The sequence below is a fragment of the Tursiops truncatus genome, chromosome 9, assembly GCF_011762595.2.
Source record: "Tursiops truncatus isolate mTurTru1 chromosome 9, mTurTru1.mat.Y, whole genome shotgun sequence".
In the NCBI taxonomy this organism is placed as follows: domain Eukaryota; kingdom Metazoa; phylum Chordata; class Mammalia; order Artiodactyla; family Delphinidae; genus Tursiops; species Tursiops truncatus.
This window is the reverse complement of record NC_047042.1, coordinates 23,237,626-23,264,668: the sequence shown is the minus strand read 5'-3', so window position 1 is coordinate 23,264,668 and position 27,043 is coordinate 23,237,626. Positions and strand designations below refer to the sequence as shown.

At 36.6% G+C, this 27,043-nt stretch overlaps 1 long non-coding RNA gene across 1 annotated transcript; it reads left to right on the top strand.

Moving 5' to 3' along the window:
* The first annotated feature begins 7,824 nt into the window (after nucleotides 1-7,824).
* Nucleotides 7,825-25,977, top strand: LOC141279519 (uncharacterized). Its single transcript, XR_012333899.1, has 2 exons — nucleotides 7,825-8,073; nucleotides 25,278-25,977. It is a non-coding gene; the product is annotated as an uncharacterized lncRNA (long non-coding RNA).
* Nucleotides 25,978-27,043: the final 1,066 nt, after the last annotated feature.

Below are 27,043 nucleotides of genomic sequence, written 5' to 3'. Positions count from 1 at the left end.
ACAGTTCTGAATCAGGAGATCTGGGAGTGCTTATAAGGGGAGTACAGTTCTCCCACTTCGAGATGTGTGAGCATAGGCTACTTACCCTCTCTAAATGTTAATTTTATCAACTGTAAAATGCAACAGAAAGATAATAACTTACAGGACCTGAGTAACTTGGTTTTTGTAGCAGCCAGTATAATCCTGAATGCCTTTTGATGGTGCATATATTCTATTTGATCACATGGAACAAAAGTTACATCAAAAGAAGCATAGTGAATGACATTGTCAGTATTTTGTTTTTCCCACTAAATGATATATAATATAAAATTTAATGACACAATGAAAACATTAAGCCATGGAAATAGTCATATTCTAAAAGAAAATTACTAAAAGTTTATCTGAATATTAAAGGAACCTAAGAAAGCAGATTGGAATGTTTCCCCGTAAGGTTTTTTTTTCCTTCTACATTAAGATCACAGTTCAACAAGTTGTGAGAATGTTTTTTTTTTTTTTTTTAGCTTCATCTGGTACATCCATACACTGTGCTTGCTTCCATTTTTTTCCTTCCTTTTCCACCATACTTTTCTCTTAGAGCTTCCTTCCTTGTCCCTGAGACACTATTCCAAGCTTCCAGCTCAAGGACTCTACGCTGTAATGTCTCTAAAACAACCTCGTGGAAGACGTATATTATAAGAAAAACAAGGGAAGCAACTAAGAAGCCCTACCCTGATCTAGAGGGAACATCTGGTCCCTAACATTAGTGATATGTTAAAAAAGAAATGCAGACCTGTAGAATTTTAAATGTAAGTTAACAATGACCACAACATAGAAACTGGTGAATTTAGCAGTTAAGATTCCAAGGCCTGTTGACCAAGATTTATATGACACCACTCCATCAAGGAAACTTAGAAACGATTAGAGACTGACAGTCTTTCATATAAAGACTTGACTGCACACACTTCTTAAAGCAGAAAATCCTTGCGGTTTTTGATAGACAGAGGTAGCACAGTTAGGCCTGTGAGTCTTTCTCTCTAAACTTCTCTCTTCCTGTAAAGTTAAACATCAATTTCATACTCATCTGGTTCTCATACACAATATCTGAAAGTCACTTCTATTATGGTTTTCTTTGTCTTTTGACTTTCTCTTGAACTTTTCAAAAGTGGAAATAAGGGTGTAACGACCTTGTATGACCATCCCCCAGCTTCAATGTTTATCACCATTTTGCCATTTGGACAGCAAATAATTTTGGATCTTCAGTCCTAAAGGCCTTGATGAAAACAAAGGGAAACATGGAAGACTCATACAAAATAAATGGTTATGTAAATACTGGGAGTTGGACCCCAAGTCAGAGATTAGATTAAAGTCACAAAGACCAAGGTCTGGGGTCACCAGGAAAAAACAGTTATGAACTGTATGTTGGTTTTGTACGCATGCCAATCCACAAGCCAGAAGCCACTGTAGATCTATTTCACAATAGTATGCTATAGTGTTAAGAAATCTGTAGGATCAGAGAGATGATATAAATCACTGAACCTAAAAATGTCAACTCTACTCTTCTTGATGATACCTCAAATGAGAATTCTATTCCATTGCCTTAATGTCACCTAGGGGTTTGTCACATTGTAATACAAATTGCCTTGGAGGTTTGGTTCAGTTTTTTTTGCCAGCGTTAGTGAGTTTACCCTTGTTTAGCACAGAGCCTGTCACACTGAAAGCTTTCCATGAAAATTTACTGCACAAATTAGTTCAATGAGCCATGTAAGAATACGTGTTCCTGGGGACCAGAATAGGCAATTGAGAGATTAGTGTGCTACCAAGGTGACAAGAGCCATTAAAGGGAAGGCTTGCCATACTCTGAGGACAAAAGTCACCCACTTTACATCTTTGAGCCATGTCAGCACTGGCTCTATGAGTGAACTAGCTGAGCTCACCCGATGACATTAGCAAACCTTCCCACGCTCCAATGAGCATTACAGAAGCCCTAAGAACAAAAAGTGTATGTGACCAGTGCCGCTCCATCTTCCTTTTCTCCTACCTAAACCCAGCCTCCCTTCCCCATCTTTGAAAATCTTTCCAGACCATACAACTAAATCAGATTTCTAGATCCCCTTCTTCCTTTCCCATGATCAGGATTTCATTCCCAACTTCACAGGAAGAAACTGGAGAAAATCAGTAACTTGCACAGCAATCTAATCTGTAAGGAGCTTGCAAATATCCTGAGGAGAGTATCAACACTCATGTCACTTGTCTTGAATCCCTGATCAAAACTTAGATATCCTCTAGAAACTATAAGAAGCATTTAGATATGGTACATAAAAATTAGAAAAGATATTATATCCCTACATTATGTGAGGTATCTCAGTGTAGGCCTTTGAATGATTTCATGGAGTCAATGAACATTACTGCCATCATCTAACTTTCCATTCATCATTCTATGAATTCAAAAACTTTCTTTTGCAGTTCTTTGAATAACTACCTTACAAACAGCATGACACATATGCTTTTCTATCATGGTTTCCCTCAGGAAGGACAGTTAGGTTATCTGTTCTGGTGGCTTAAAATTTTTTTTTAATGTATTTATACAACTGCAATGTAAGAGAATGATCAAGACGTATTATCAAAGCAACTTCGTTTTTCTTTCACCAAGAACCTAGGTCCTAGATAAACCTTCACATTATTTAGTTTATCAGTAGGCTTGATGTTTTTCTGTATTTATTATGAGATGTAAGAGTTTCCTTTTCAAGAAAAATTTTCACATTTAGTCAGGTAATAGAAACTTCTGGTAATTTTGCATCATGGCCTAAAAAATATGTTTTTAAAAGACACAAATGAAATATGTTCAGGGAATATTACTAATGTCTTCATTTGTTTGTTACTGCTCCCAGCCATGTTATAAAACACAAATAAAGAAGAAGTTGCTTGTGGCAATAATAAAGCCAAAAGGAATTCTATATAAACACCAGCTGGTTTTCCTTGGGGAAGAATTACATTTAGCTGAACATTTCGCTTCCCATGAGGCTGGACAAAATACTGTCAAGAAGCAGAGAAACTTTATGAGCCCCTCTATTCAAAGAGATTGTTTCTTCTGATGAACTCCTGGACAATTTACTGTCAGTGACACTCATTTCAAAATTAATGAATGCTGTTTTGTGTTATTAATTATCATTATCCACTAAATTAGAAGCCTCTGGAAGGACGTGATTGTGGCTTCATAGTCGTCACTGTGTCTAGAACATAGTGGATGCTCAATGATATTTTTGAATATATGGATTCATCAATACTTTAAGGGAATAATCAATTATCAATCAATACTTTGATTGAATCCTGATCATCTGTTCTATCAGAATCCTGCACAGTGAGTCTCCCTCATGTATAAAGATTTCCTATTGCACAATCAAGCAATTTTAAAGTTTAGTTTTAAGATCAAGCTAAACGATCCCTCCTCTTGGATCTCAGAATTCTCTCCAATGTCAAGCCATTCTTAGTGACTTCTTATGTTTGCACTTTGCAGAGTAAGGCTGAATTTTAAGAAAAACTCTTCAGATGACTTGTGACCATAAAATCCAGACTGGCGGACACATATACGTAAAGCAATTTATTCATGGTGAATGCATATTAATAGTGCAAACTCAAGTCACATATGGCAGAGGAGGAAACTTAAATGCCTTCCTCAAGGTTCCACAGCTATGAGTGAACAGCTCCATCACTAACTCCTGGTCTCTATACTACACTGAGTTTAGGTCTCAAGGTATAACTTATGACTGATGTTCCTTCAATGTGCAGTTTATAACCACTCTTTTACCACTCCTGCCCCTGCTGCTACACCCCACCTTAAAGCTACTTAGCAGTCACAGAACTAACTCATTAACCATCTCACTTAAGCCTCATGACGTCTCCTTTGAAAAGAACACTATAGTGCAGGTAATCTATGAGATGAGGAAACTATCCTATATATTAGCCAGACATTGCTCATTACCATTGCTATTAGAAGAGCCACTCATCAGGTGTCAAAATCTACTTTGATAATAACATCCTTATGCTAGTAGTCAGTTCTTACTGTCTTTACCCTTACAACTACAGTTCTGGAACAGGAAATGAATTTTTAATGGATCACCCATGAGTCTATGTTTTCCAAACACTGTCACTTGGGTGATTTCCCAATACTCAGCTGCCCCAACCCACCTTCTTTTAAAACCAAGGACCACTCTTCCTCAGCTCTGAGCAAGAGCTATGAATCCGAGGCCCTTGAAGGTTAGATTGTGGGTTACATGGATTCTAAATTTGGCCTTGGACTTATCACTATATAAATTTGAAATTGAGATGTGTGAAGGGCCTGAAATCAGAATCAAGGGTGTTTTTTGTTTTTTTGTCTTGTTTTGTTTTGTTTTACTATGCCCTATAGATATTTGCTATGATAATATCTAGGAATAGTGGTCAAAATGAACCATAGTAACAGATATTTAGAACATCAGAAAATACTACAATCAGAAGAAAAAAATGAATCCAATAGATGCAAAGCCTAAGTGAATGAGAACTAAGTTGTCATGATAAATTTAGTTAAGTATGACTATTTTATTTCTATCATTTCTTTCAAATCCTAATTAATAACACTGGATTTCTTAATTTTTTGATACTTTACAATAATTGATCATCATTAAGTGCTACTCTTAAGCAATAAGAAATAGGCTTTTCATTGGAAGAAAATATACAAAACCTTTAGAGTGGTCACCTTTAGTTAGTGGAACAAATAATAGATATATATGTTTTTCATTTTTAAGTATTTCCCTAATTACATTTAAGGAACATGCTCATCTTTAACACAAAAAAACCCCAAAATATTAGTTTTAAAAAAATAAAAAGTATGAAAAAACTGTATGAAGGCTATGGTTTAAATATTTTTCCAAGGAAATGTCACTTTATGCTACCTGCCAGAACTATACTTATATTCTTAGTTTATGTAAGAGTCTAAGAAATAAAAATATAAATGTTTATTTACTTATAGTAGAATAAGAAATAGAACCAACAGTGCCTCATAAACAATATTCTATGGTTTTTTATAACTACTTTATGAGTATTAATTCAGTGTAAAATTAGTATTCATTCCGTTTGGGGAAGTTGATCATGCAAGTGAAGATTCCTTAAGGACTTTTACAAGAAATAGCATGTCAAATCACTTCATAGCCTGTGTACCCTTTTTTCTATCTTGTACCTTCTTCTCCAAAATCATCTACCTCCTCCAAGATATATACAGCTTTGGGGAAAAAAATCAGTTTTAAGTCCAAGAACTTTGATTGAAAGAGCTGGGAGAATGATCTAAGAACAATTGTCTTTCACCTGGGAGATCCTGTAAATAAAAAGGGAATACATTTCCTCCCTAGAGTTATCAAGCTGTAAATAAACAGAATGAGCTCAGATCCTAAATTATCTGACATCCAGACATCTCTTACATACCTGCTCCCAGAACATTTCTTTCTGTAATGTTAAAACTATTTCGAAAATCTTGGGTACAGTTAAGTGGTGACATTAAGGTTCCTGAGAGCAAAGTTTGAACAAGATGATTTGAAAAAATATCATCTCAAGGCTCTTTTACAGGAACATGCAGAGATGTTAGTGTCTTCACCAGGCACCCCTTACCACAATCATTTTCTAATCTTTACTGTATATAAAATTACAGTGTATTGGTTATCCATTTTTTGCCAAATATGCAAGAGTATTAGAAAACAATCACTTGAGGGTAAGCAGAAAACAATAGTGCCTAAAATGGGGAAAATGCGCTATGAAGTGAAATCCCTTTCCTTTCAGATTTTTAAAACAAATGACATTTCATAGATTGCATTCAAATACATTCTAAAACTTTTCTTATTTCTCCTATAATCCCTTGGAACAAAATCTGTAATAAATTTCAGAGAAAAATGAAGTACAAACAGTATTAGTGAGTGATCCCGGCCTCTACCATAGCTTTGTGTGTCCCAGCTATACTAGGGCGATCACAAGCTCTGTGCCACAAAAGGAAATGTCTATTTCTTGTCTTTGATCTTCGATCAAGTGGTCTAATAACTCTTCTCACAGTTAGATTCTGGATTTTATTTCAACCTTTCTCTATCAGTAAACTCTCTGACAGCATGGCTGCGGAAGAATCCGACAGCCTCCCCTGCTTCTAGTGCATTGTGGTAGCAGTTCTCTGGCTTTCTCCTTTCCCCTTTCACTCTGTCTTACTTCTTTGGCTTCCCCTGCTCACTTTGTTCCATGTCACAGTATCTGATTACATGATCCAGACACTTATGCAATGTGCTGGCACGCCTCCTAACGCCCTGGCACGTTGGCCAACATGCTTGTGGCAGAGATTATCATGGGAACCTCTGACTAGGTCTATTTAAAATATGATGAAACATATTCAATATCTAGGCCAAGGGGCAAAAGGTGCTTGGGAAATAGGGGGAAATGGAGATAAATGGAGAACATTACTGCAATAGGCGAAGTGAAAAAGAAATCGTACATTTATTCTAGAAACACTTATTTAGTACATTCTACATTCCAGGCATGGAAGATGCAATATATATATTCCAGGCCCTTAAGAAGTTCAAAGTCTGGTAAGGAAGACAGGAATAGTATATACTGTGGCTCCCTGGTTCTTGAATAATTGACTCCATAATTTTGTCTTCATAAATCCTTTTAGGGATTAGATTTTTTAACCACAAAAATCGCTTTGAATGAACTAAAGTCCCCAAACTTGTTTTCTCCTAATTGGGCCTTGGGCAGCTGCTACGGATATCCCCTGATACATTATTGTACTTAATATAAGAATATTGATTATCTATTTGCACCAGACACGAAGGTGCTTACATAGGCCACTTCATTTAGAAAACTTGATATTATCCACTGAATGCCATTCAAAGCCTAAATGAGTGTTTCTTGTGGCCTCTTGTGGTGGGGGTCAGTGTTAGACGCACACATGAGACAGCAAGCCTCAAGACTGATACTTACCAGTCTGATCTCCCTTTCTCTTTGACATGTCCCATCGAGGAACTTATAGCTTCATGGGCATCCAAATGTTTTTTTTTTTAATTTTTATTTATTTATTTTTGGCTGTATTGGGTCTTCGTTGCTGCATGTGGGCTTTCTCTAAGTTGCCGCGAGTGGGGGCTACTCTTCGTTGCGGTGCGCGGGCTTCTCATTGCAGTGGCTTCTCTCGTTGCGAAGCACGGGCTCTAGGCGCGCAGGCTTCAGCTGTCGTGGCACAAGGGCTTAGTAGTTGTGGCTCGCAGACTCTAGAGCACAGGATCAGTTCCTGTGGCGCAGGGGCTTAATTGCTCCGTGGCATGTGGGATCTTCCCGGACCAGGGCTTGACGGATTCCGCCGACCCTTGGCAGGCGGATTCTTAACCACTGCACCACTAGGGAAGCCCTCCAAATGGTTTATACTCTCTATTTTAACGCCGAATTATGTCATCAGCACTGAGTGTATCTAGAGTATTCTTATTCTTGGGCTTCTTTTTCTTTTTTATGATAAAAATTTTTTAAATGGGGATTGGTGCCTTCATCAGCATTACTGTGGAAATTGGGAAATATCTAAGTATCTAGACTTGACCATTAACCAACATCTCTAGAATTGTTCTGATCCACCCAATCACACTATTCTGTCCATATTCTAACCTCGTTTGACTTGGTTCCTCAACTCCAAATTCTTTTCTTAAGAGCACTAGCCTTAATCTTTAGAGTCAGACACACGCAAATACCTTGTCCTTGTAAATCACCTTGGCTGATTTTTTGATATTTGCCCTCTGGCACCAAGCACAGTGGTGTGAAAGACACTCTTAAAACTCTCTGCACTCTCCCTTCAGACCTGAGAAGCTGGGTCCTTGCGTGATCAGCCTTCCCACTTGGTCAGGAAACAAGATAGTCTCTCTTTTCCTGCCCTTCTCAAAGAGGAAACACCCCCAAGAGCAACCGCAAGGAGTTTTTGCAAGCATACACAACTCTTTGTGGGAAAGAAGAACGTCAGGGTGAACCACACCCACCCAAGGAAACAACACTCAGCGGATACTGATGGAATAAAGCCATAATACTGTTTTGAGCAACTGACATTTTCAGGTAAGCTAGAGCGAGACCACTCCTGCTCCTAAGCAATTATGCACCATAACTTTTCATGCTTCTCTCACCCTTTAAAGTCTGATCCTCAAATGGGTGAGATAAAGAGGCCAAACTAACTTAATCTAGGAAAACATCAGCAGGAGATCTTGATACAGGTATGGCGGAAGAAAAGGGATGATTAGGAAGATGACATTGTATTGGTGGAGATAAGATTCAATGCTATAATTGCCAGTAATAAATATAAGCTTTACATAACTGCATTTAGGTCAGATGTGCTTATGTTTAGGACAAACACCAGTGAGAATAAGTGGGGCCCTAGAACCCTTCTAAGACTGAAACCCTGGGTGGGATGGAACTGGTGGTGGGAGAAGGAAGATTAAGAAAAGTGAGCTCCTGAAAGGGGTCGTCAAACATTATCCTGGCACCCAAGCTCACCTTCCTAGTTCTTGAGATGTCGACAGGCACTGTTTTGTGTACATGTCACACTCTGCGGTAACATCTCCATACAGGATGACGTGTACATGTTTCAGCTTTCTGGTGGTGGTAGAGATGGTGACTGTGATAATGGTATGTGGTCACACAGGAATGGGAAACAAGTGTTCTTTGAGAGGACACAAAGGTTTTTCTAGTGGTACAAAGTGACTAGATAAATTATTGAGTTATGTATATGTGACTGACCTCCATTTTTTCCTTCCCTTATTTCTAAGCATGTTGTTGTGCCCTTTGAATGTCCTTACCATAAAGATTTTTGTAGAGCAGAAAATAGAACTCACTTGAAGTTAACTCCATGTTACAGCTTTTTAAGTGTTCAAACACATTTGAAGAGATTATGCTTGATATCATGGAGAAGAATTGACTTTGGTAGAGGGTGGATAGGCAGGACTCTAAAAGGCAAAAAAGAAAAAAAGAGGATTTTTCTCCATTTTCATTACCCCAGGGGGAGTGGTAGGATTTCAGTGGCTGTAAGCAGAGCCTGAGGAAGCATCTAGCATCTCCAGATCTCCCACTTTCCATAAAGGTTTTTTGTACCCAAAACATAACACAGAAACAACAGAGTCCCAGAAACCCAGGGTACCATGAAGACTTGGTCATTGGACATTTTAGTAATAATCAGTGAGAACAAAGTACATGAACCGCCTCTGAGGCTTTCATGCAGATTAACCTTCTAGAATTTATCCATGACCTTGACAGGAAGAAAGAGAATCTCCAAAGTCAACAAAGACTCAATTCTCCCAGTTGATTGGGTTCTCAGAGTTTATAAGAAGAAGGCATAGGTATATGACATATTTCTCACTCTTCAGCTTGTGGCTATTAAAGCCATATCCACTACAAACCATGCCTACAAATATTGAAGGTGATTTCCCCGAGCCCTAGTTCTGCTAACTCCCACCGTGTGGTTTGGTGATAAGAATTCACTAAGTGAACTTGCCAGGGAGTGATAGAACATTCACCAGTCACTCATAACTTAAATACTTCTGCTTTCTTACCCCTTTGAACTCAGTTCCTTTCCTTAGAGAAATAAAGGCTCCCGCTCACATTAGTCATTGGCTCTGCCTCTTGATGATGGGGTCCCAGCTCCTCAACTTCATGTTTCTAAGAAAAACTCCTCTTCTTTACCCTTTCCTGAATTTTACTATTTTCTTCCGTCTCCACCTTGTTCTGTTCTTTATACAATTTTTGAGAGCCTAATCTACTCTGCTGCCAGGATTTTCATTTACATATCTTGATTTATACCTACAGAGAACACTGTAAGTCTAATCTACCATGTCTCCAGTCTTTTCTAGTGTTTTGCGCTTGACTCGGTCTGATCTCCTTGATACTGACCTACAGCATATACTGTCTTCTATTCTAAACTTGGAAACTACAACTAAACACCAACTCTTCCTAACATCCTCATACTGCCTATTACTCAGTGTGACATGAGGACGTTTTCAACTTAATAGGTGACTCTATAAAACCAAAACACTTTAAAGATATAAAAATAATGGTGGTATTTGATTTTATTGATTTTCCCCCTTTTTTCTTGTTTTGTTTATTTGTTTTAAAGCAAAGTACATGCCCCTAATCATGTGTAGCCAATCACATCTATTTCTGCCTACTAATAAGCTCCTGATAGAGATCAAATTGATTTAAATCACCAATATTTTGTTATTTCTAAAAAAAATTTAAATGACATTAAAATGTTAGTGAACAGAAAATTAATGAATTGTAAAGGAATTCCTTTATGGCCCCTATTAACCATATTCATTGTCCCACCTTTGCAGTTTGGCTTCTACATTAAGTGAAATTTGAAGAACATAAAGTAGTTCAAGAGAAAGACCTAAAAATGACTAGAAGACTAGTGGTATAAAGAGAAGCAAAAAAAAAAAAAGTTGGAATAAAGAACTAATATGAATATAGTACATAAGGCCACATAGTTGAGTGGAAACCATCAATGAACATATGATTTGTTAATCTAAAAAAACAAATAGATTTGTTTTACCTTAAACATTGGTAAGCAACACTATGAAGCATTGAACATGGTTTTTAAAATTGTTTTAGTTTTTTTTTTCATTTCAAAGAAAATCATCTACCTTAATAAATCATCACAATCCAATAGGCAAATAAACTCAAAGGTCAGCAAGAAAGGACGTTCTAGTAGTTAACTAATGCCTGCACACTAAAACAATGTTCTTGAAACAGTTATTCAGAACTAAACCCATCTTCCAGTAATACTAAAATGTGACTGTATGTTTAGTGATGACTCATCTACTCTTTTATGGAAAGCCAGTATTATTGATATGACATAAAATATATGGTATGACAAGAACAACAGCATTTTGGAGATCACGTACACCATTCTTTTCAGCTTACAAACAAAGCAAATGGAATACCCTAGGATTCAGTGACTTGCATAAATACATATTCTTATTTAATAGAGTTGGATGTGTCCTCATTTCTAATATAGTGTCCAGTTGCTATGTAGGACACTGATAGATTCAAGGAGCCTATGTGGAATAGATAGAAAACCACAAACACTAGCAAGGTGACCATCATAAATAAAATTTGAATGCATTTAAAGGTTTTTAAATTTACTGTCATTTTTAAAATTATTCAAAGAGCTCATCAGCCTAGAAATGTCTTGAAGCCAATAATTTATTATAATTTTTAGACTGTTTCATAAAAATGTCATAAGATTTGCCATTGAGTTCAGAAAATATTATTCTTTTTCTTTTTTTTTTAAACACCATTATTTTTGCAAGCACTCTAGTCAGCACTGGGGATAAAATGGCAAGGCAGACATGTTTCCTGCTCTGTAATTGCTTGAAGACTAGTGGGGATTTGAAGCAATTAAACAAGCAATTAGAATCAAAGTAAAAACCTTTTTGTTTTATTTGAAATATAGTTAACTTACAGTATAATATTAGTTTCAGGTGTATAACATAGAGATTCAATATTTTTACAGGTTATACTCCATATAAATTAGTATAAAATGTTGGCTATACTCTCTGGGTTGTACATTACATGCTTATATTTTATTTATTTTAAACCTAGTAGTTTGTAACTCTTAATCCTCTTCACCTATCTTACCCCTCCCCTGCCTCCCCACTGGTAACCACTAGTTTGTTCTCTGTATCTGAGAGTCTGTTTGGTTTTATTATATTCATTTTTTGTTTTATATTTTAGATTCCACATATATGTTAAAGTATTCAGTATTTGTCTTTTTCTGTCTGACTTATTTCACTGAACATAATATCCCCCAGGTCCATCCATGTTGTTGCAAATGGCAAAATTTCATTCTTTTTATGGCTGAGTAATATTCCATTGTGTATATATACCACATCTTCTTTATCCACTCATCTGTTAATGGACACTTAGGTAGCTTCTATATCTTGGCTATTATAAATAATTCCACTATGAACACTCCAGTGCATATATCTTTTTCAATTAGTGTTTTCATTTTCTTCAAATATAACCCAGGAGTGGAATTGCTGGATCATATGGTAGTTCTATTTTTAATTTTTTGAGGAACCTCTAAACTGATTTTGATAGTGGCTGTACCAATTTACATTCCCATCAGCAAAGTACTAGAGTTCCCTTTTCTCCACATCCTTGCCAACACTTGCTATTTCTTGTCTTTTTGACAATAGCTATTCTGACAGGCATGAGGTAATATCTCATTGTGGTTTCGATTTGCATTACCCTGATGATAAGTGATATTGAGCATCTTTTCATGTACCTGTTGACCATCTGTATGTCTTCTTTGGAAAAACGCCTATTCGTGTCCTCTATCCAATTTTTAATCAAGTTGTTTTTTTTCCTTTTTTTGATATTGAATTGTATGAGCTCTTTATATATTTTGGGTATTAACCCCTTATTAGACATATCACTTGCAAATATCTCCTCCCATTCAGTAGGTTGCCTTTTTGTTTGGTTGATAGTTTCCTTCTCTGTGCAAAGCTTTTACATTTAATTAGGTCCCATTTGTTTATTTTTGTGTTTTGATCCAAAGAAATATTGCTAAGACCTTTGTCAAGGAGAATACTGCCTGTTTTCTTCTAGGAGTTTTATGGTTTCTGGTCTTACATTTACGTCTTTTATCCATTTTAAGTTGATTTTTTATATGGTATGAGAAACTGTTCTAACTTTGATTTTTCATGTGTAGCTGTCCAGTTTTCCCATCACCACTTATTGAAGAGACTGTCTTTTCCCCATTGTAAATTCTTGCCTTGTTTGTTGTAGATTAAGTGACCATAAGTGCATGGGTTTATTTTTGGGCTCTCTATTCTGTTCATTGATCTACATGTCTGTTTTTGTGCCAGTCTCATGCTGTTTTGATTACTACGACTTTGTAGTATAGTCTGAAGTAAGGGAGTGTGATACCTCCAGCTTTGTTCATTTTTCTCAGGGTTGTTTTGGCTATTCAAGGTCTTTTGTGGTTCCATACAAATTTTAGGACTATCTGTTCTAGTTCTGTGAAAAACGTCATAGGTATTTTGACAGGGATTGCGTTAAATCTGTTTTGGGTAGTACGGATTTTATCAATATTAATTCTTCCAATCCATGAACATGGATATCTTTCCATTTGTTTGTTCAATTTTCTTCAACAATCTTCAGTTTTCTTTATCAATATCTTATAGTTTTCAGAGTATAGGTCTTTCATCTCCTCTTTTCATCTCCTAAATTTATTCTTAGACATTTTATTTTTTTTATGTGGTTGTAAATAGGATTGTTTTATCTTTATGATAATTTGTTTTTAGTGTGTAGAAATGCAACAGATTTCTGTATATTAATCTTGTATTCTGCAACTTTACTGAATTCGTTTATTCTAATAGATTTTTCAGGGGGAGTCTTCAGGGTTTTCTATGCAGTATCACGTCAGCTGCAAATAGTGGCGATTTTATTTCTTCCTTTCCAATTTGGATGTGTTTTATTTCTCTATCTTGTCATATTGCTGTGGCTAGGACTTCCAATTCTACGTTAAATAGAAATTATGATAGTGGGCATCCTTGTCTTGTTCCTGATCTCACAATGTGAGATCCTTTTTGTGTTTGTTGAACTTGGTTTGCTAATATTTTGTTGACGATTTTTGTATCTATGTTCATCAGTGATATTAGCCTGTAACTTTCTTTTTTTGTAACGTCTTTGTCAGGTTTTGGTATCATTTAATGCTGACCTGGTAAAGTGACTTTTTAAGTGTTCCTTCCTCTTCAATTTTTTGGAGTAGTTTTAGAAGGATAATTATTAGTTCTTCTTTATATGTTTGGTAGAATTCCCCTGTGAAAGCATCTAGCCCTGGACTCCCAACAAAAAGTTTGGAGAATTTTGATTACTGATTCCATTTCAATACTAATAATTAGTCTTCAGATGATCTATTTCTTCTTGACTCAGTCTTGGAAGACTGTATGTTTCTAGGAATTTATCCATTTCTTTCAGGTTGTCTAATTTGTCGGCATATAAGTGTTAGTGGTATAGTCTTATGATTGTTTATATTTCTGTGATATTGTTTGTAACTTCTTTTTTTAAATTAGTTTTGCTAGAGGTTTAACAATTTTGTTTATCTTTTCAGAAAGCCAGCTCTTAGTTTCATTAATTTTTTTTTTGGTCTCTTTTATTTATTTCTGCTCTGATCTTCCTTTTACTGACTTTGGGGTTGGTTTGTTCTTATTTTTGTAATTCCTTTACAAGGAAAAGTAGGTTGAGATTTTTCTTATTTTTTGAGGTAGGCTGGTATCTCTCTTAGAACTGCTTTTTCTGCATCCCATAGATTTTGGAAGTTTGTGTTATTATTTTCATTTGTCTCAAGGTATTTTCTCATTTGCTCTTTGATTTCTACATTGACCCATTTGTATTTTAGTAGCAAATATTTAGTCTCCACATGTTTGTATTTTTCCCAATTTTCTTCCTGTAATTGATTTCTACTTTCATACTGTTGTGGTCAAAAAAAGATGCCTGATATAATTTCAGTCTTCTTAAATTTACTGAAACTTGTTTTGTGGCCTAGCATGAGATCTATCTGGGAGAATATTCAATATGCACTTGAAGAGAATGTACATTCTGATTCTGGATGGAATGTCCTATAGAAATACTTTAAGTTCATCTGGTTTAACATATAAGTTCACATTTTCCTTACTGATTTTCCGTCCGCATGATCTATCTATTGATGGAAGTGGGTTTTAAAGTCACCTATTACTATTGTATTACTGTCAATTTCTCACTTTATGTCTGTTAATATTTACTTTATATATTCAGGTGCTCTTATATCAGGTGCATATGTGTTTATGAATGTTATATCCTCTACATGGAGTGACCCCCTTTATTATTAAATAATGCCCTTCTTTGTCTTTTATTATAGACTTTGGTTTAAATTCTACTTTTTTTTTTTTTTTAATAAATTTATTTTTGGCTGTGTTGGGTCTTCATTTCTGTGAGAGGGCTTTCTCCAGTTGCGGCGAGCAGAGGCCACTCTTCATCACGGTGCGCGGGCCTCTCACTGTCATGGCCTCTACCGTTGTGGAGCACAGGCTCCAGACACGCAGTCTCAGTAGTTGTGGCTCACGGGCTTAGTTGCTCCGCGGCATGTGGGATCTTCCCAGACCAGGGCTCGAACCTGTGTCTCCTGCATTGGCAGGCAGATTCTTAACCACTGTGCCACCAGGGAAGCCCCTAAATTCTACTTTTTTGATATGAGTATTGCTACAGCCAATTTCTTTTAGTTTTCACTTCCATGGAATATCTTTTTCCATTCTCTCTCTTTCAGTCTTTGTCTTTAGCTCCTAAGTGAGTCTCTTGTGAGCAGCATATAGACCGGTCTTCTTTTCTTATCCAGTCAGCCACACTATGTCTCTTGATTGGGGCATTTAGTCCATTGACATTTAAAGTGATTATTGATAGTCAGGTACTTACTGTCATTTTGTTACTTGTTTTGTAGGTGTTTTTGTAGTTCTTCTCTGTTCTTTTCTTTCCTTCTTCTTTTAGGCTCATTTAGTCTCTCATTATGGTTTGATGATTTTCTTTAGTGTTATGTTTGGGTTCCTTTCTTTTTAATTTTTGTGTATCTCTTGTAGGTTTTGGATTTGTAGTACCATGAAGTTCATATATGCTTACCTATAATTGTACCTATGTGTTTTAAACTGATAGTCATGTAAGTTCAAACACATTCTAAAAGATCTACATTTTTTACTCACCTCTCCCCCACGTTTTGTGTGTTTGATGCCATATTTTTACATTTTCATGTCTGTCCCTGAACCATTTATTGTAGTTATAGTTGACTTTATAATTTTTGTCTTTTATCCCCCATACTAGCTTATTTAAGTGATTGATCCACTGCCTTTACTATGTATTTGCTATATATTGTACATTACTAAATATCTTCTCACCTCCTACTAGACTCCATTTGATTCATTCTTTACAGTCTTGTTTACAGAAGAGTGATTCTGCTAGTTCAGGTTATTCTCAGTGAGAGTTGCTTAGTATTTAGTTGTAGTTTTGATACGTTCACAGGAGGATGTGAGCTCAGAGTCTTCCTAGTCTACCATCTTGACTCTGCCCCCTCTCAAAATAAAAATATTGTAAGTCCCTATTATTTGTCAGGCACTATCCTGAAAAAGCTGCTAGAAAAAGCTGTACATCAGCAAAGGAGGCAGGCAAAACCTCTCCTCTACCCTTCTATGGAAGGAAAGAAGAGGAAGAGAAAGAAAAAGAGAGAGAGAGAGATGGAGAGACAGAGGGGTGGAGATAAAGAGAAGTAAAATATAAATAAATATATATTCATAAATAATTCATGTGATACCACAAAATGATAAGCTATGAAGAAAATAAGTTAGGGCAAAGCGAACAGAGTGCCTGGGTCTGAACAACAAGCATGGCTCTTTTCAAAGTCCTCTCTGAGGTGATGCATTGGAGCAAAGAAGTAAATGGGAAGTAGATCAGCCATAGAAAGATCTGGGAGACCATTCTAAGCAGAGGATACCACAAGTGCAATGGCCAAAAGATGGAAAGGGTTTGACAGTTAGAGAAGCACCAGAGCCAGTATTGTGCAAATGGAGTAAAGGAGTGAGAGAGATTAAAAGAAGATGAGATGGGAGGAAGTCACGTCAGATTAGGAAAGGTTTATAGGTCATGGTAGGAGTTTTGATTTGATTCTATGTGTGTTGGAAAACCCTTTCAAAATAGTGGAATGTAGGGGAAAGAGTGGAAGCAAGGGAACCAGTTAGGAGACTGGGACAGGAGGCTAGAATTATAGGGGTGACCCAAGAGAGGGTGGTATTGGTGTAGTTGATAAGAAAAGACTAGATAAATATGTATTAGAAGTAAAGCATACTTGCTAATGAATTGATTAGATGTTGAATATGGAGGAACAGGAAAAATCATGATGAATCCTGGATGTTTCCCTTTGAAGGGCTAACAAACTCAGCATTGGAGAACAAGTAAGCATTCCTGAAGACCATAATAGTCTGCCAGATTTATTTGGTCAAATTATGCATATGTTTGAAGGGCTTTGAAGGGCTAACAAACTCAGCATTGGAGAACAAGTAAGCATTCCTGAAGACCATAATAGTCTGCCAGATTTATTTGGTCAAATTATGCATATGTTCCCCAAATACACAAGTAAGTATTACCCAACTACATTAACTAAAATGGGCATTACTGAGTGTAAATTTCAATAAGAATTAAGATAAAAGGTTTATAAATTCTTTCCTTTTAATTGCTAACCTTGAAAGAAGGTGATCATTAATGAAGGGTGGCAGAATGTTCTATGATATCTATCAAATTTCACTGCTCATGTCCAATCATGAACATATTGGGGATACAAACAGAAAGGCAGTATGTGTAGATTATGTTTTATTGAAACAGATTAAGCCAGCATAAGAGAAAATCAATATAAGAATAAAATGTTCAAGTTGGAAGGAACTTAGAAATCATCTTATTCATCCACTTTATTTTCCAGATGGGAAATCAAGTATCAGAAATATTAGGTAACTCAAAGTAATTTTGCACAAGTTTCTGTCTTTCCTATTTACATGAAAGTACCTATCATTTAGCCTTCTTCTATATCCCTCTTGATTTCTTAATACATATGATTCTTAAACTCAAGAAGCTGTCTAATCTTACAATATGACAAACTAAGCTCATGCTGTTTACCTCCTTTCCTCCAAAACTCCACTCAAATAATAGTAAACACATAATAAATGTATAAACTAATAAAATGAATGCAAGGAGAACTTTGAGTACAGGAGATTCCAACACATATCTGAAAAAGGCTAAGGGGATAAAAAAAAAAATCACTGAAAGGTGAAATAAAAACAAGGAAGTCATGCCCTAAAATACAAACAGAAATGGTTGCAGAGGAGCAGCCAGACAAACTGGTTTTTGTGAGTTAGATCTTTGTCTCATCAACAGAAAATATTTAAGATATTTATAACTAAATATATAGTTCTATATATATATATATATATATATATATATATATATATACACACACTTTAGTTATATAACTAAAGTATTTAGAAATTTGGAGGTATTAAGAATAGATGGGATGGCAAGGAATGTGGGCAGCCTCTAAGAGCTAAGAGTGGTTCTGGCTGATAGCAATCAAGGAAATAGGGCTTTGGCCTACCATAGCAAGAAGGTGAATTTTGTCTGCTCCAAGAATGAATTGGCTTTTCCCAGATCTCACACGCAAGAACTCAGCTTGGCTTATACCTTGATTTTAGCCTTGTGATACTCTGAGGAAAGAACCTAGCCAGGCGGTGCTGGACTTCTGACCTACAGAACTGAATTGGTTCAAAATGGCGGAGTAGAAGGACATGCTGTCACTCCCTCTTGCGAGAGCACTGGAATCACAATTAACTGTTGAACAATCATCGACATGAAGACTCTGGAACTCACCAAAAAAGATATCCCATATCCAAAGACAAAGGAGAAGTCACAATGAGATGGTAGGAGGGGTGAAATCACAAAAAAATCAAATCCTATAACTGCTAGGTGGGTGACTCACAAACTGCAGAACACTTATACCACAGAAGCCCACACACTGGAGTGAAGGTTCTGAATCCCACTCAGGCTTCGCAACCTGGGAGTCTGGCAACAGGAGGAGGAATTCCTAGAGAATCAGACTTTGAAGGCTACTGGGATTTGATTGCAGGACTTCAACATGACTGGGGGAAACAAAGACTCCACTCTTGGAGGGCACACACAAAGTAGTGTGCGCATTGGGACTCAGGAGAAGGAGCAGTGACCGCATAAGAGACTGAACCAGACCTACCTACTAGTGCTGGAGGGTCTCCTGCGGAGGTGGGGGTGGCTATAGCTCACCATGGGGACAGGGACACTGGCAGCGGAGGTTCTGGGAGGTACTCCTTGGTGTGAGCCCTCCCGGAGACTGTCATTAGCCTCACCAAAGAGCCCAGGTAGGCTACAGTGTTGCGTTGCCTCAGGCCAAACAACCAACACGGAGGGAACCCAATCCCACCCATGAGCAGAGAAACAGATTAAAGTTTACTGAGCTCTCCCCACCAGAGCAAGAGTCAGCTCTACCCACCACCAGTCCCTCCCAGCAGGCAACTTACACAAGCCTCTTAGAAAGCCTCATCCACCAGAGGGCAGAGAGCAGAGGCAAGAAGAACTACAATCCTGCAGTTTGTGGGGAAAAAAACACATTCACAGAAAGACAGACAATATGGAAAGGCAGAGGGCTATGTACCAGATGAAAGAACAAAATAAAACCCAGGAAAAACAACTAAATGAAGTGAAGATAGGCAACCTTCCAGAAAAAGAATTCAGAATAATGATAGTGAAGATGATCCAGGACTTCAGAAAAAGAATGGAGGAAAGATCAAGAAGATGCAAAAAATGTTTAACAAAGACCTAGAAGAATTAAAGAACAAACAAACAGAGATGAGCAATACAATAACTGAAATGAAAAATACACTAGAAGGAATCAATGGCAGAATAACTGAGGCAGAAGAATGGATAAGTGACCTGGAAGACAGAATGGTGGAATTCACTGCTGTGGAACAGAATAAAGAAAAAAGAATGAAAATAAATGAAGACAGCCTAGGAGATCACTTGGACAACATTAAACTCTACAACATGTGCATTATAGGGGTCCCAGAAGGAGGAGAGAGAAAGGACCCAAGAAAATATTTGAAGAGGTTATACTCGAAAATTTCCCTAACATGGGAAACGAAATAGTCACCCAAGTCCAGGAAGCACAGAGAGTCCCATACAGGATAAACCCAAGGAGAAACACGCCAAGACACATAGTAATCAAATTGGCAAAAATTAAAGACAAAAATTATTGAAAGTAGCAAGGGAAAAATGACAAATAACATACAAGGGAACTCCCATAAGGATAACAGCTGATTTCTCAGCAGAAACTCTACAAGCCAGAAGGGAGTGGCACGATATAGTTAAAGTAATGAAAGGGAAGAACCTACAACCAAGATTACTCTACCCAGCAAAGATCTCATTCATATTCGTTGGAGAAACCAAAAGCTTTACAGACAAGCAAAAGCTAAGAGAATTCAGTACCGCCAAACCAGCTCTACAACAAATGCTAAAGGAACTTCTTTAAGTGGGAAATACAAGAGAAGAAAAGACCACAAAAACAAACCCAGAACAATTAGGAAAATGGTAATAGGAATATACATATCGATAATTACCTTAAACGTGAATGGATTAAATGCTCTAATGAAAAGACAGAGGCTTGCTGAATGGATACAAAAACAAGACCTATATATATGCTGTCTACAAGAGACCCACTTCATACCTAGGGACACATACAGACTGAAAGTAAGGGAATGGAAAAAAGATATTCCATGCAAATGGAAATCAAAAGAAAGCTGGAGTAGCAATACTCATATGAGATGAAATAGACTTTAAAACAAAAAATGTTATAAGAGACAAGGAAGGACACTACATAATGATCAAGGGATCAATCCAAGAAGAAGACATAACAATTATAAATATATATGCATCCAACATAGAAGCACCTCAATACATAAAGAAACTGCTAACGGCTATAAATGAGGAAATCGACAGTAACACAAAAATAGTGGGGGACTTTAACACCTCACTTACACCAATGGACAGATCATCCAAAGAGGAAGGAAACACAAGCTTTAAATGACACAACAGTCCACACAGGTTTAATTGATATTTATAGGACATTCCATCCAAAAACAGCAGATTACACTTTCTTCTCAAGTGTGCACGGAACATTCTCCAGGATAGATCACATCTTGGGTCACAAATCAAGGCTCGGTGAATTTAAGAAAACTGAAATCATATCAAGCATCTTTTCTGACCACAATGCTATGAGATTAGAAATCAAATACAGGGAAAAAAAACGTAAAACACACAAACACATGGAGGCTAAACAATACGTTACTAAATAACCAAGAGATAACTGAAGAAATCAGAGAGGAAATCTAAAAATACCTAGAGACAAATGACAATGAAAACATGACGATCCCAAACCTATGGGATGCAGCAAAAGCAGTTCTAAGAGGGAATTTTATAGCAATATGATCCTACCCCAAGAAAGAAGAAAAATCTCAAATAAACAATCTCACCTTACACCTAAAGGAACTAGAGAAAGAAGAAAAAACAAAACCCAAAGTTAGCAGAGGGAAAGAAATCATAAAGGTCGGAGCAGAAATAAATGAAATAGAAACAAAGCAAACAAGAGCAAAGGTCAATAAAACTAAAAGTTGGTTCTTTCAGAAGATAAACAAAATTGATAAACCATTAGCCAGACTCAAGAAAAAGAGGGAGAGGACTCAAATCAATAAAATTAGAAATGAAAAAGGAGAAGTTACAACAGACACCACAGAAATACAAAGTATCCTGAGAGACTAAAACAAGTGACTCTATGCCAATAAAATGGACAACCTGGAAGAAATGGACAAATTCTTAGAAAAGTATACCCTTCCAAGACTGAACCATGAAGAAATAGAAAATCTGAACAGACCAATCACAAGTAATGAAATTGATACTGTGATTTAAAAACTTCCAACAAACAAAAGTCCAGGACCAGCTCACTTCACAGGTGAATTCTCTCCAACATTAGAGAAGAGCTAACACCCATCCTTCTCAAGCTCTTCCCAAAAAATGCAGGGGAAGGAACACTCCCAACCTCATTCTATGAGGCCACCATCACCCTGATTCCAAAACCAGACAAAGATACTACAAAAAAAGAAAATTACAGACCAATATCCCTGATGAATATAGATACAAATATCCTCAACAAAATACTAGCAAACAGAATCCAACAACACATTAAGAGGATCATACACCGTGATCAAGTGGGGTTTATCCCAAGGATGCAAGGATTCTTCAATATATGCAAATCAATCAACGTGATACACCATATGAACAAATTGAAGAATAAAAACCATATGATCATCTCAATAGATGCAGAAAAAGCTTTTGACAAAATTCAACACCCATTTATTACAAAAACTCTCCAGAAAGTAGGCATAGAGGGAACCTACCTAAACATAATAAAGACCATATATGACAAAACCCACAGCAAACATCACTCTCAATGGTGAAAAACTGAACGCATTTCCTCTAAGATCAGGAAGAAGACAAGGATGGCCACTCTCACCACTATTATTCAACATAGTTTTGGAAGTCCTAGCCATGGCAATCAGAGAAGAAAAAGAAATAAAAGGAATCCAAATTGGAAAAGAATAAGTAGAACTGTCACTGTTTGCAGATGACATGATACTATATATAGATAATGCTAAAGAGGCCTCCAGAAAACTACTAGACCTAATCAATGAATTTGGTAAAGTTGCAGGATCCAATATTAATGCACAGAAATCTCTTGCATTCCTATACACTAATGATGAAAAATCTTGAAGAGAAATTAAGCAAACACTCCCATTTACCATTGCAACAAACAGAATAAAATACCTAGGAGTAAACCTATCTAGGGACACAAAAGACCTGAATGCAGAAAACCATAAGACACTGATGAAAGAAATTTAAAATGATACAAACAGATTGAGAAATATACCATGTCCTTGGATTGGAAGAATCAACATTGTGAAAATGAGTCTACTACCCAAAGCAATCTACAGATTCAATGCAATCCCTATCAAACTACCACTGGCATTTTTCACAGAACTAGAACAAAAAAATTCACAATTTGTATGGAAACACAAAAGACCCCAAATGGCCAAAGCAGTCTTGGGGGAAAAATATGGAGTTGGAGGAAGCAGGCTCTGTGACTTCAGACTATACTACAAAGCTACAGTAATCAAGACAATATGGTACTGGCACAAAAAGAGAAATATAGATCAATGGACTAGGATAGAAAGCCCAGAGAAAAACCCACGCACCTATGGTCAACTAATCTATGACAAAGGGGGCAAGGATATACAATGCAGAAAAGAAAGTCTCTTCAGTAAGTGGTGCTGGGAAAACTGGACAGCTACATGTAAAAGAATGAGATTAGAACACTCCCTAACACCATACACAAAAATAAACTCAAAATGGATTCGAGACCTAAATGTAAGACTGGACACTATAAAACTGTTAGAGGAAAACATAGGAAGAACACCTCTTTGACATAAATCACAGCAAGAACTTTTTTGATCCACCTTCTAGAGTAATGAAAATAAAAACAAAAATAAACAAATGGGACCTAATGAAACTTCAAAGCTTTTGCACAGCAAATGAAACCAAAACAAGACGAAAAGACAACGCTCAGAATGGGAGAAAATAGTTGCAAATGAAACAACTGACAAAGGATTAATCTCCAAAATTTACAAGCAGCTCATGCAGCTCAATATTAAAAAACAAACAATCCCATCCAAAAATGAGCACAAGACCTAAATAGACATTTCTCCAAAGAAGACATACAGATGGCCAAGAGGCACATGGAAAGCTGCTCAACATCACTAATTATTAGAGAAATGGAAATCAAAACTACAATGAGGTATTACCTCACACCAGTTAGAATTGGCATCATTAGAAAATCTAGAAACAACAAATGCTGGAGAGGGTGCGGAGAAAAGGGAACCCTCTTGCACTGTTGGTGGGAATGTAAATTGATACAGCCACTATGGAGAACAGTATGGAGGTTCCTTAAAAAAACTAAAAATAGAATTACCATATGATTTAGCAATTCCACTACTGGACATATACCCAGAGAAAACCATAATTCAAAAAACACATGCACCCCAATGTTCATTGAAGCCCTATTTACAATAGCCAGGTCATGGAAGCAACCTAAATGCCCATCGACACATGAATGGATAAAGAAGATGTGGTATGTATATACAATGAAATATTACTCAGCCATGAGAAGGAACGAAATTGGATCATTTGTAGAGAAATGGATGAATCTAGAGACTGTCATACAGAATGAAGTAAGTCAGAAAGAGAAAAACAAATATTGTGTATTAACGCATATATATGGAACCTAGAAAAATAGTACAGATGAACTGGTTTGCAGGGCAGAAATTGAGACACAGATGTAGAGAACAAACGTATGGACCCCAAGGGGGGAAAGCGGCAGGGGGGTGGTGTGATGAACTGGGAGATTGGGATTGACATATACACACTAATATGTATGAAATGGGTAACTATTAAAAACCTGCTGTATAAAAAAATAAATAAAATTCAAAAAAAGAATAGATGATATTACATGCCATACACTATTCTAAAATACTTCAATGTATTACAACTTATAAAGTTGATACTTCCATCTCTATTTTACAGAGGCACTGAAGGTTAATAAGCCAAAGCTCATCCAGCTAATAAGTGGTGAAGCAAGGATTTGAACCCAGACTCTACACTTTTAGCCACAACATTATGCTCACTGCACGTACAATTGTGGAGGAACTGCAATAAAAACTAAAACTAGAAATAGTTTAAAGAGGTTATTTCAGAAAAATGGGACTGGGGCCAGGCAGAAATGGGACATAGATTGCACTCTTTCTTTTTAGAGGTTCTATATCTTTAAACATTTGCAAATATTACTTAAAAGTAAAGAAACAAAATTTTTAAAAAAGAACTAAAACCAAGGGTTCTAAAAGCATTAAGTCGTATTGAGTAATGTGAATATATTCAGATTGCCCTAACATAGAGCACATGAAGAGTTTTCTCTGTTTTTCAGTTTCCATGCTAGGATCCTAAGGATCAACAACAACAACAACAACTTCATATATCAAGAGACTCATATTTTCAAACTTCAAATAGTTCTATGGCCACCCCTGTAATATTTAAAAGTGTACAAGGACCTACTGTATATAGCACAGGGAAGTCTACTCAATACTGTATAAGAGCCTATATGGGAGAAGAATCTAAAAAAGAGTGGATAGATGTATATGTATAACAGATTCACTTTGCTGTACACCTGAAACTAACACAACATTTTAAATCAACTATAATACCAATAAAATTTTTTTAAATAAATGAATAAAAGTGTACAAGGAAGAAAAAGCCTAAGCCTAAAGAGCCATAACTTACTAATACAGAGTTGATATAATCCAAACCCTCCATAAGAGTTATTTATTTTTCCCATATGAACTTAGATTCTAAGAATGAAATTTGGAAAAAAGTCCATTACATATGATAACCAACAGCAGGAACTGAAGGCCACAGAGTCCTAGAAAGAGAGACCATAATTATTTATGAATTTTTTTTCCTTTTTTTTTTTTTTTTGTGGTACGCGGGCCTCTCACTATTTGCCTCTCTCGTTGCAGAGCACAGGCTCCGGACACGCAGGCTCAGCGGCCATGGCTCACGGGCCCAGCCGCTCCGCGGCATGTGGGATCTTCCCGGACCAGGGCACGAACCCGTGTCCCTGCATCGGCAGGCGGACTCTCAACCACAGCGCCACCAGAGAAGCCCCATAATTATTTAAAAATAAGAATAATTAGTTAATCGAGATGTATAGTATTTTCTTAGGTCCTAGGCCATCATCTCAATATATATCTCGTGAGCATGAGTAAAGCAGAAATATATAATCAAAATAGAGCTTTGAAAGAGATGATTTAAGACAAAGAGAAACTTAATTGACTTTAACAAGTTTTCAACCCAATAGTGCAAAAATCAGCTGTGGAGTTCACTAAAAGTTCAGATGGCTGGACCAATGCTTGCAAGTTCTGTTTACTTGGGTAAATGTGCAGCAGAGATACTGGAAAAAACAAACAAAAAAACACAACATGTCCACAGCCAGATGCTAAAAGCTCTGAGCCAGTTAATAGAATATCTATGTTTAGGATAGATTACTTCCCTTTGAAATAATCTTGTGACTCAGCTGGAAACAATCTATCCTAAACATAGAAAAAATGGATTATCCAGCCAAAAATAGTTAAGGATAATTGGGGCCAGGAATTCTCTTTATTTTTGTTATTCCCATCAATTCCAAGGGAAATAAAGCACCAAAGAGGACAAACGGAATATGCATTAACGAGTGTCTTCAGAATATTTCCTCAAACAAAACAAAAATATGTGGTTATTAACCTGGTCCTTCTCTACTGTCATTCATTACAGCCGTATTTTGCAAAAACCATATGGATGACAATGGAATACCTTGGACTTACTAAAGTGGCTCCGTTTACAGCTGCAATGTGGATGTGTTATTTTTACTGGAACACATCAACGCTACCTACAGCACTTAGTATGTATCCATTGATCTCACAAATATATTTTTCCCATTCCCATCAATAAAGAGAATTTTAAAAATCAGTCTGCCTTTACATGGGAATGGCATCAATAAGCATTTACAGTCATGGTCCTAGGCTTTGTTAAAGTGCTTGCTCTCTGTTGTAATACAGCACACAGGATGCTTCATATTCTGCACAATGTCACTCTGGTTCTATATAGAGAGAGAAAATGACATACAAATTGGAACTGGTGAATATAAAGCCCAAGTACTCTGGATGGCCTTGTTACACACTTTTGAACTAGAGGGTGGAAGATAAACCTACCAAGATTCATGGGCCAGATCATCAGAAAGGGTCTTAGGAGCCTGGTGATTTTTAGGATATCCCCTCAAAGGAAAAGAGCAGGTTATTATACCTTGTATATGCTACCTCTAAGAAAGAAGTACATAGTTTGGTTAGTCTATTTGGATTTCGGAAGCAGCATATATGACATTTGAGAATACTGCTCCAACGAATTTATCAGGTGACTTAGAAGGCTGCCAACGTTGAGTAGAGTCCAGGACAGGAGAGAGCTCTGGAGAATGTCCAGGCTAAGAGCTGAGGAACCTGCAAAGAGGTTCACAGACTAAAGACTTATCCAGAGGTCAAACCTATGATTCCAAACCAATAAAAAGAGTAGAGATAAAAATAATTCTGATTTCATAATTTATATAATACAATTATGTTCTATATATCAATAGTATTCTGTTTTGTGCTTATATAGATGTAGGTAATGAATACCACTATGAATCAGATTCCTGCTTTATTCAAAAAGAGCAAGTAATAATACAGTTTACTGTGAATACATTCACAATTAGCTA